This window comes from Ambystoma mexicanum, chromosome 5p, assembly GCF_040938575.1.
Source record: "Ambystoma mexicanum isolate Mex_15411 chromosome 5p, UKY_AmexF1_1, whole genome shotgun sequence".
In the NCBI taxonomy this organism is placed as follows: domain Eukaryota; kingdom Metazoa; phylum Chordata; class Amphibia; order Caudata; family Ambystomatidae; genus Ambystoma; species Ambystoma mexicanum.
In genome coordinates this window covers 999,011,044-999,022,157 of record NC_090930.1, presented here as the reverse complement: position 1 = coordinate 999,022,157, position 11,114 = coordinate 999,011,044, and positions in this window count along the sequence as shown.

Genomic DNA, 11,114 nt, shown 5'->3' with positions numbered 1-11,114 from the left:
GGCTCAATGGGAATGGGGAAGGAGGTAATTACAGCACCGTAAATTACGGTACCGCAATTACCTCCGAAGTACCTTTGCGGGTGCCGTACTTTACTCCTGGTAAAAGCAGGAGGTAAGGAAGGACCCCCAAAGGGACCTCGGAATATGGAGGTAAGGGATTACCGGCATCGGCACCCTTACCGGTAATTCCTTACCTCCAACCTCGGAATGACCCAATGCCTTTAGCGTAGTTTCTACAGGCCTCAGGTTGGGAAATCAAGGACACCATTTCAACAAAGCTTTCACTCCAGGACAGCCTTCATTTCACTAACACACTGGAACTTTCGGATTTCCCTTCATTTTTTTTTTGTGAAGTAGCAGCAGCCTAAGGCATAAAAAGGTCAAGTTCTAAGGTCATGGAACGTGGAAAAACACACTTTTGTTTTCAAGAAAGTGTATTTTGCGGCTCAGACCTTATCGGCACAGCTGTCATGCAGCGCACGGAAGATTGTTTTAAAGCACAAGGGCAGACTCCTTTACCACACTGAAAAATAGACACTGCCCAGTGTCTTTTTCAAGGCCTCGTTTGTTTGACTCACTGTGCCTGATTTACAAGAACATTGCGGGGAGCCGATTCATAGATTTAAAAGCACAGAGAAACGTGCAACACAAAGAAAAACGAGTTGCGCCCGGAACGCCTACAACATGACCCCATGGCAAGCAAAATTAGTGCCGTCAAAGAAGCTTTGCACCGGACCATGCAAAAAAGTAATCATGGATTACTTACAAGTAATTACTGTTACCGCCACTGCTCTCCTGCGACAATTCCTGTGCCAGTACCCCAACGAAACTGCACCTGTGAACCCCTCTAAACTGCGCCTCGTCCCCGTAACTCAAAGCAGCCCTCGCAAACCTTGGAGAAACTGTGCCTCGGCCCCCTTAACTCAAAACAACACCCGTGAACCCCTCCAAATGGCACCTCGGCCCGGAATTCAAAGCAGCTCTCGCGAACCTTGGAAAAAATGTGTCTCGTCCCCCCTAACTCAAAGCACCACCTGCAAACCCTTCGAAACTGTGCCTCAACCACTTACTCAAAGCAGCACTCGCAGCACTCGCAAACCCCTTAGAAACTGTGCCTCGTCCCCTCTAACTCAAAGCACCAACCTCAAGTCTGCCCACCTGCCAGTACCCCCACTGACCTCTGACACAAGCTCAGACACCACCTTCACATCCTACCTCCTCCCAGTAAGCCCATTTGCCCCAACCCCAGGCACCACCATTAAGTCTGCTCTGTACCCACACTGACCTCTGCCACAACATCAGGACCACCCTCAAGTTTGCCCTCCTACCATTATCCCCACTGACCTCTGCTACAACCCCAGGCAAAACCCTCAAGTCTGCCCTCCTCCCAATACCCTACTGACCTCTACCACAACCCTAGGCACCACCCTCAAATTTGCGCTCCTCACATTACACCCACTGACCTTTGCCCCAAACCCGGGCACCACCCTCAAGTCCACCCTCATCCCAGTAAACCCAGTGACCTCTGCCCTAACCCCAGGCACCACCATTAAGCCCACCCTTTTCCCAGTACCCCACTGACCTTAGCCCTAAACCCAGACACCACCCTAGAGTCTGACCTCCTCACAGTATCCCCACTGAGCTCTGCCCCAACCCCAGGCACCACCCTCAGGTCTTCCCAGTAACCTCACTGACTTCTGCCACAATCCCAGGCACCAGCCTCAGCACAACCCCACACACCACTCTCAAGTCCGCCCTCCTACCAGTACCACCACTAACCTCTACCACAACCCCATGCACCACCCTAAAGTCTACCCTCCTCCCAGTACCCCACTGACATCTGCCCCAACCCCAGGCAATACCCTAAAGTCTGCCTTCCCCCCAGTACCTCCAATGACCTCTGCCCCAGACCCAGGCACCACCCTCAGGTCTTCCAACTACCCCCACTGATGGCTGCCAGAACTCCAGGCACCAACCTCAGGTCTTCCCAGTACCCCCCCTGACCTCTGCTACAACCCCACGCACCACCGTGAAGTTTGCCCTCCTACCAGTATCCAGGGACGTCATTTCACCAAAATGCCAGGGGCAGCGAAAGTGACATCACACGACCGTTGACCCCCTGATGACATCAGGAAGTGATGTCATCTGACCCCACCCCGAAGGGATATCGCGGGAAGCGATAGAACACGACCTTTCACCCATTGACAAAACAGGACGTGGCATCACATAGCATTGTACACTACGAAAAATATGGTCATGATATCACTATAATGTGATGTACATTTCATACAAGAATGGATCGTCATATGTATCGTTAAGATCAGTGTGTATAGGCCCATATTACCAAATTACTGTGAATGCAAGCAGACGTCCATGACCAAAGGATAATGATGTGTTATTTCATAGCACTTACGCTTAAGCGCTTTATATAGAAAAAATATACACCCAATATCACCCAACCTGTGCTGATACTCATTTATCAACCTCAGAAGAATGAAAGGCTGGGTTGAGGCATTTAAGAACAGACTAAATCAGTGACTCACCCCCTGTAGTGTGCCTGAAATAAACCTTTAATGAGTCTAACAATTATTGTATAGAATTCCAGAAAGACACATTATTTGGTATTCCTATTATTTCTTATTTAGGGTCAGTGCTGAAAGTTTTAGACTTGTGGCACTCCTGTTCTGTTCTTATTTTTCTTCTTTTTTTAAAGGGGCCTGAACAAGAAAGCCAGCCACTCCAGAAGTAAATAGCCACATGGTGCTGGCCACAGCCCAGGAGCTTGCATTACAAAAAAAAACTTTTTTTATTTTCTTTATTTTGTAGAGGTCGCAAGGGAGACCTCAGAGGTTGCAGTTGCGACCTCTGGTGACCTCTAAATGACGTCCCTGCCAGTATCCCCACTGACCTCTGCCACAACCCCAGGCAACACCCTCAAGTCCGCCCTCCTCCCAGTACCCCACTGATCTCTACCACAACCCCAGGCACCACCCTCAAGTTTGTGCTCCTCCCAGTACACCCACTGGCCTTGACCCCAAACCCAGGCACCACCCTCAAGTCTGCCCTCATCCCAACAAAACCCAGTTACCTCTGCCCCAACCCCAGGCACCACCATCAAGTCTGCCCTTTTCCCAGTACCCCCACTGACCTTTGCCCCAAACACAGGCACCACCCTCAAGTCTGCCCTCCTCCCAGTATCCCCACTGACATCTGCCACAACCCCAGGCAATACCCTCAAGTCCGCCCTCCTCCCAGTACCCCACTGACCTCTACCACAACCCCAGGCACCACCCTCAAGTTTGTGCTCCTCCCAGTACACCCACTGGTCTTGGCCCCAAACCCAGGCACCACCATCAAGTCTGCCCTTTTCCCAGTACCCCCACTGACCTTTGCCCCAAACACAGGCACCATCCTCAGGCCCACCCAGTTCCACCACTGATCACTGTCATAACCCCAGGCACCAACCTCAAGTCTGCCCCCTACCAGTATCCCCACTGACTTCTGCCCCAACCACAGGTACCACCCTCATGTCCGCCCTCCCCCCAGAACCCTCACTGACCTCTGCCACAACCCCAGGCACCACCCTCAGGTCTTCCCAGTAACCTCACTGACCTCTGCCACAATCCCAGGCAGCACCCTGAGCACAACCCCAGGCACCACGCTCAAGTCCGCCCTGCTATCAGTACCACCACTAAACTCTGCCACAAACCCAGGCACCACCCTAAAGTCTGCAATCCCCCCAGTACCCCACTGACCTCTGCCCCAACCCCAGGCACCACCCTCAGGTCTTCCCAGTACCCCACTGACCTATGCCACAACCCCAGGCACCAACCTCAGGTCTTCCCAGTACCCCCACTGACCCCCACTGACCTCTGTCACAACACAGGAACCACCCTCAGCGCAACCCCATATACCACCCTCAAGTGTGCCCTCCTACCAGTACCCCCATTGACTTCTGCCACAACCACAGGCACCACTTACAGCACAACCCCAGGCACCATCCTCAAGTCTGCCCTCCTACCAGTACCCCCAATCTCTGTCACAACCCCAGGCACCACCCTCAAGTCCACCCTCCTCCCAATGCCCCCACTAACCCTGGCCCCAGACACCACCTTTAAGTCCACCCTCCTACTGGTACCCCCAATGACCTCTGCCCCAACCACATTTTCAACCATGAAACCCGCACAGTCACATCACCGACCTCTGCCGCAACCCCAGGCACCACCCTGAAGTCTGCTCTCCTGCCAGTAACCCCACTGACCTCTGCCACAACCCCGGGCACCACCCTCCTCCCAGTAACCCCGCTAATCTCTGCCACAACCCCAGGCACCACCCTCAAGTCTGCCCTCCCATCAGTACCCCCACTGAACTCTGCCCCAACCCCAGGCACCACCCTCAAGTCCACCACCCCTAGTCCTCCCACTGACCTCCACCCAACCCCAATTACAACCCTGAAGTCTGCCCAGTACCCCACTGACATAAGCCACAACCCCAGGTACCACCCTGAAGATGATCTCTAACCAGTACCCAACTGACATCTGCCACAACTCCAGGAACCACCTTCCTCCCAGTACCCCCAGTGACCTCTGCCACAACCGCAGGCACCACCCTCAAGTTCACCCTGCTATCAGTACCACCACTAACTTCTGCCACAACCCCAGGCACCATCCTAAAGTCTGACCTCCTCCCAGTACCCCCACTGACCTCTGTCTCAACCAGAGGCACCACCCTCTAGTCTGCCATTCCCCCAGTACCCTCACTGACCTCTGCCACAACCCCAGGCACCAGACTCTGGTCTTCCAGGTACCCCCACTGACCTCTGCCACAACCCCAGGAACCATCCTCAGCACAACCGCAGGCACCACCCTCAAGTTTGCCCTCCTACCAGTACCCCCACTGACCTCTGCCACAACCCCAGGCACCACTTACAACACAACCTCAGGCACCACCCTCAATTCTACCCTCCTACCAGTAACCCCCGACCTCTGCCACAACCCTAGGTACCATCCTCAAGTCCGCCCTCCTCCCAGTACCCTCACTGACCTCTGCCACAATCCCAGGCAAAACCCTCAAGTCTGCCAACCTCCCAGTACCCCCACTGAGTTCTGCTGCAACCCCAGGTACCAACATCAGTTCCATCCTTCTCCTAGTACCTCCTCTGCCTCAACCCTTGGTGCCACCCTCAAGTCCACTCTCCTCCCAGTACCCCCTCTGACATCTGCTCCAACCCCAGGTACCACCCCCAGGTACCCTCAGTACTCCCACTGACCTCTGCCACAACCCCAGGCATCACCATCAAGTCTGCCCTCTTACCAGTACCCCATTGACCTTTGCTACAACCCCAGGCACCACCATCAAGTCTGCCCTTTTAACAGTACCCCCACTGACCTCTGCCACAACCCCAGGCACCAGCCTCAAGTCCACCCTTCTACCAATACCCCCACTGACCTCTGCCACAACCCCAGGCACAACCCGCAAGTCTGCCGTTCTCCCAGTGCCCCCACTGACTTCTGCTGCAACCCCAGGCACCAACATCAGTTCCACCCTTCGCCCTGTACCCCAACTGGCCTCTGCCTCAACCCCTGATGCCACCCTCAAGTCCGCTCTCCTCCGAGTACCCCCACTGACCTCTGCTCCAACCCCAGGCACCACCCACAGATCCCCTCAGTACACCCACTGACCTCTGCCACAACCCCAGGCACCACCCTCAAGTCTGCCCTCCTCCCAGTACCTGCACTGACATCTGCCCCAACCCCAGGCACACTCTCAAGTCTGCCCTCCTCCCAGTACCCCACTGACCTCTGTCCCAAACCCAGGGACCACCCTCAGGTCCACCCAGTACCCCACTGACCTCTTCTGCAACCTCAGGCACCACCCTCATATCTACCCTCCTCCAAGTACCTGCACTGATATCTGCACCAACCCCAGGCACGACTCTCAAGTCCACCCTCCTCTTAGTACCCCTGCTGACCTCTATCGCAACCCCAGCGACTACCTTCTGGTCTGGCCAGAAACCCACTGACTTCTGCCACAACCCCAGGTGCCACCCTCAAGTCTAACCTCCTCCAAGTACCCCCACTGACCTCTGCCTCAACCCCAGGCACCACCCTCAATATCACCCTCCTCCCAGTACTCCCACTGACTTCTGCTCCAGCCCCAGGCACCACCCTCATTTTAGTCCAATACCCCTACTGACCTCTACCACAACCAGATGCACCACTCTCAAGTCCATCCTTCTACCAGTACCCCCAATGACTTCTGCTGCAACACCAGGTTCCAACCTCAAGTCTGCCCTCCTTCCAGTATCCCCACTGACTTTTACTGCAACCCCGGGCACCACCCTCATGTCCGCCCTGCCCTCAATAACACCAATGACCTCTGCCACAACCCCATGCACCACTGCCAAGTCTGCCCTCCTTCTGGTACCCCCACTGACCTCTGCCACAACCACAGGCAGCACCCTTAGGTCTGCCCAGTACCCTCATTGACCTCTGCCACAACCCCAAGACCACCCTCAAGTCTAACCTCCTCCAAGTACCCCCACTGACCTCTGCCCCAAACCCGGGACCCTGCAATCAAGTCTGCCTGCCTTCTCTGCCCCAAAACCAGGCACCACTCTCAGGCCCACCATCCTACCTGTTCCCCCACTGATCTCTGCCACAAACCCCAGGCACCACCCTCAGGTCCACCTAGTAACCCCCCATTGACCTCTGCCACGACCCAGGCAAAGCACTCAAGTCCGCCCTCCTACCAGTACACCCACTGACCTCTGCCTCAACCCCAGGCACCACCCTCAAGACCGCCCTCCTCCCATTACTCCAACTGTCCTCTGCTGCAACCCCCGGCACCACCCTCAGGTCCATCCAGTACCCCTACTGACCTCTGCCACAACTACAGGGACCACTCTCAAGTAGACCCTTCTACCAGTATCCCCAATGACTTCTGATGCAACCCCATGTTCCAACCTCAAGTCCGCCCTCCTCCCTGTATCCCCTCTGATTTATGCCACAACCCCAGCCACCCCCTGCATGTCCACCAGGTCCTCAGTACCACCTCTGACCTCTGCCACAACTCCATGCACCACCCTCCGGTCCACCCAGTACCCCCACTGATGTCTGCCACAAACCCAGGCACCACCCCCAAGTCTGTCCTCCTCCCAGTACTCCAACTGACCTCTGCCCCAAACCCTGGGTACCGCCTTCAAGTCCGCCCTCCTCCCAATACCCCTGCTGACCTCTGCCCCAACACCAGGCACCACCCTCAGGCACACCCTTCTCCCAGTACCCCCACTGACCTCTGCCCCAACCCCAGGCACCAGCTTAAGTCCACCCTCCTCTGAGTACCCCCACTGGCCTCTACACCAACCCCAGGCACCACCCTCAGGTCCACCCAGTACCCACACTGACCTCTGCCACAATCCCAGGCACCACCCTCAATTCCGCCCTCCTCCCATTACCTGCACTGACCTCTGCCACACCCCGGCACCACCTTCAGGCCCATCCAGTAGCCCCACAGACCTCTGCCACAACCCTAGGCACCACCCTCTAATCCACCCTTCTTCCAGTACCCCCAATGACCTCTACCACAACTCCAGGCAAAATGATCAAGTCCCCCCTCCTACCAGTACCACCACTGACTTCTGCCGCAACCTCAGGCTCCACCCTCAGGTCTGCCCTTCTCCCAGTACCCCCACTGATCCACAAACCTGTGCCCCAACCCCAGGCACCAGCCTCAAGGCCACCCTCCTCCCAATACCCCCAATGGCCTCTACTCCAACCCCAGGCATCACCCTTGAAACACTTGTGAATAGGTGCGTTATAAAGGTTCCATGTGATAATATCGCCGTACAAAAATTTCGCCATATTTTTGCGGCAATATTACCCCATGGAACCTGCGGGGGACACCCCCGCAGCCCCCATATATTTTAAAAGGGAGCAGGGGACACCCCCGCAACCCCCCCATCCATTTACCCCATAAATTATCCCCACCAAAAATATCGCCTATGGCCGTTCCCGAAGACCATATGTACGGCGATATTTATGGTGGAGATAATATTACCTGATACCGTTAGAAATGCCATATCATGTCATATCATACCCTCAGGTCCTCCCAGTACCCCCACTGACCTCTGTCACAACCCCAGGCACCACCCTCATGTCTGCCCTCCTCCCAGTACCCCCATTGACCTCTGCCACGCCCCAGCCACCACCCTCAGGTTCACCGATTGCCCCCACTGACCTCTGCCACAACCCCAGCCACCACGCTCAAGTCTGCTCTCCTCCCAGTACCCCCTGACATCATTTGTCACAACGCCAGGCACTATGCTTAAGTCCACCCAGTATTCCCATTGATCTCTTCCACAACCCCATGCACCACCCTGAAGTCTGCCCTCCTGCCAGTGCCCCCACAGACCTCTGCCCCAACCCCAGGCACCACCGTTTAGTCCACCATCCTCCTAGTACTCCCACTGACAACTACCCCACCTACAGGCACTACCTTCAGGTCCACCCTGCACTACGACTGACCTCTGCCACAACCCCAGGCACCACCCTCCCATCTGCCTCAAGTTTAACTCTAAGATGACAGGGTCTGCTGCCTGCTGCTTTAGAGATAGTTACCGACTTTGAAGTGATTGGTTTTTCCACTCACAACACTAGACCCATTCCTGAAAGTTCTGTCATTTACTAAAATCAAACTGCAGTCCTGCTTGCCATCAGAGTAAATCATGATGCCAGAGCACATGGTGGAGGGGCATGACGTGCATTAGCTATTGAAGCGAGAATCAGATCCTGACTGTTCCTTCTTATGAAGCTGTTCCCAGGACAGTTGAGCATTCCACAAAGCAATAGTGTATGTCCTTGGTACAGAGCAAACACAAGAGTTACTAAAGGAAATGTTTGCAAAATGAACGAAGACCTTGTGTAGAGATGATGCATGAACACTAAACTAGGCAGGTGGTTCTACTGCTGTCTATCAAGTCCTAAGACTGTTGGGTACATGGTAGAGTAGCTTAGACACACCCATAAATATGAAGAATTAGCTCTCCAGGACTGGTGCTTTAGTTACACTTCTCATGAGGCCACCTGCTTCCCAAGAGATATGGGATTTTGGCTAGAAGACTGTGTGCTGGGGACAGCAACATATTACACTAAAATAGTTGCAAAAAGTATTTTACAGTGTGAGGGGCTGCAAGGCCTGAGAACAAGGGGGTTGCCAAGATGACAGGTTCCATGGGAGAGAAGCTTGCTGTTTCATGTTTGTTGCCACAAGAGGTTGGTTTCACTTTGTTGATTATGCAATTAGGACGATTGAAGGGGGAGCACTCACTGCCGCACTAGGATTCCACTAACCAATAAAATGTCATAATGTATGTTGCGTTTAGGTACTTATATAGGAATCGGGATGAAGGAATTATAATATATCTGGTATTTTGTATCGTATGTTAATCTTGTGGTTTTTTCCTTTTAAATTCTGTAACCCAATGTGGGTGAGTCACGTTTTTCAGTTGCACGGAACTAACTGACTCTCCCGTCCATTTAATTGCATGCATTAAAGCAGTTTTCTTTCTAACCAGTGCCTCTCATTATTGATTCCTTTGATTGGTTTGTTTGTTGGGTCTAAACCACAAGGGGCCAAGGTCTTGGACACATTTAAAGACAATGGGGTCATTACATCTCTGCCGGTCTGGAAAAAAGTGCCTGTATTTCCACATGCTGGCACTTTTCCAGACCAGCAGAGTACACGTTTGCCGGTGGGGATTACATGAATTACCTCCTGTCAAGAGCTGGAGGTAAATCAGACCCCCACCAGCAAAACACAGCTGGTATTACTGGCACTGGTGCCAGTAATTCCGGCAATCCCGTCCATGGTGTCCTGTATAGAATGGGGATTTACTGCCCTTCTCACCACATGTGCTATCCTGTTAATACCGGGATATCAGGCGGCGGGAACAGTAAAACCGGTTTTGCAGTATCCTGTCAGAATTTCCAGCGTGATACTGGCAAACTACTAATGACCCCCAATGTAAAGGAAATGGAAGAGAAGACTGGACTCAAAAGGGAGCCAAGAAATAGAAAGAGAAGAGTCAGCAGAGATACATGGAGACAAACTGAAGAGTGCAAGCCGCTGAATGAAACATAGACCGTAGTGACATGAGCTGGTATAGGTGAAGGCCAACCAGGAGGGCAGAACAGCAATCCAGGTAGGAGAGGACAATAGAAGTATTAGGACGTTTGGTAGCATGAAAGGTGAGAAAAGAGCAAATATTATATAGTGGAAAGTGACAAGAGTTAGAAATGTGAGTGAAAAAGGAAAGAGCAGAATCAGAAGTAACACCAGGATTAAGGGCATACGTAGATAGAGGAAGTAATGATGATGGGAAGGAGAGAGAGGAGGGAGGCAAAGGCAGAGGAATAGTTGCTGTAGAGAAGAAGAGAACCTGCGTTTTAGATGTCTAAAGGTGTTGGAAATGAGATTGCATCAAGACTTTACAGCTAGAAGACAATCAGTAGGGATAGAATGAAGGGAGTTGGTAAAGGAAGGAAAGGAACTAAATATTTGGGAGTTATCAGCGTAAAAATTACAGGAAAGTCTGTATGAATTGATGGTAGAAAAACATGGAATAGTATAGAGTGTAACAAGAAGGGGACCAAGGACAGAGCCCCGACGAACACCATTATGTAAGGAAAAGGTGAAAGAGTGATTACTGGCACAAGAAATAGAGAAAGTGCAATCATATAGATACGATTGATACCATTGTTGACTAGAACCAGAGAAGCCTAACAAGAAGAGGGCAGTAAAAAGAGTTAGATGATCGACGTTGTGAAAAGCAGAAGATGGGTCTAGGAGAAGGAGAACCAAAGAAAACTTTGCGTGACAGGCAGAAAGTAAATAATTAGTGACACAGTTTTAATAGAATGAGAGGGGTGGTAGTTGGACCAGAAGAGAGGAGATAAATGGAAACCTGCAAATAAACAACCCTTTGCAGGATTTTAAAAAGCAAAGGTCATAGGGAAATGGGGTGATGGGGAGCAGGAAGAGATGGGTCGAGAGATGGCCTTTTTAGAATAGGGAGATAGTAGCATGCTTAAAGTCAGAGGAAAAAACAGAAATAG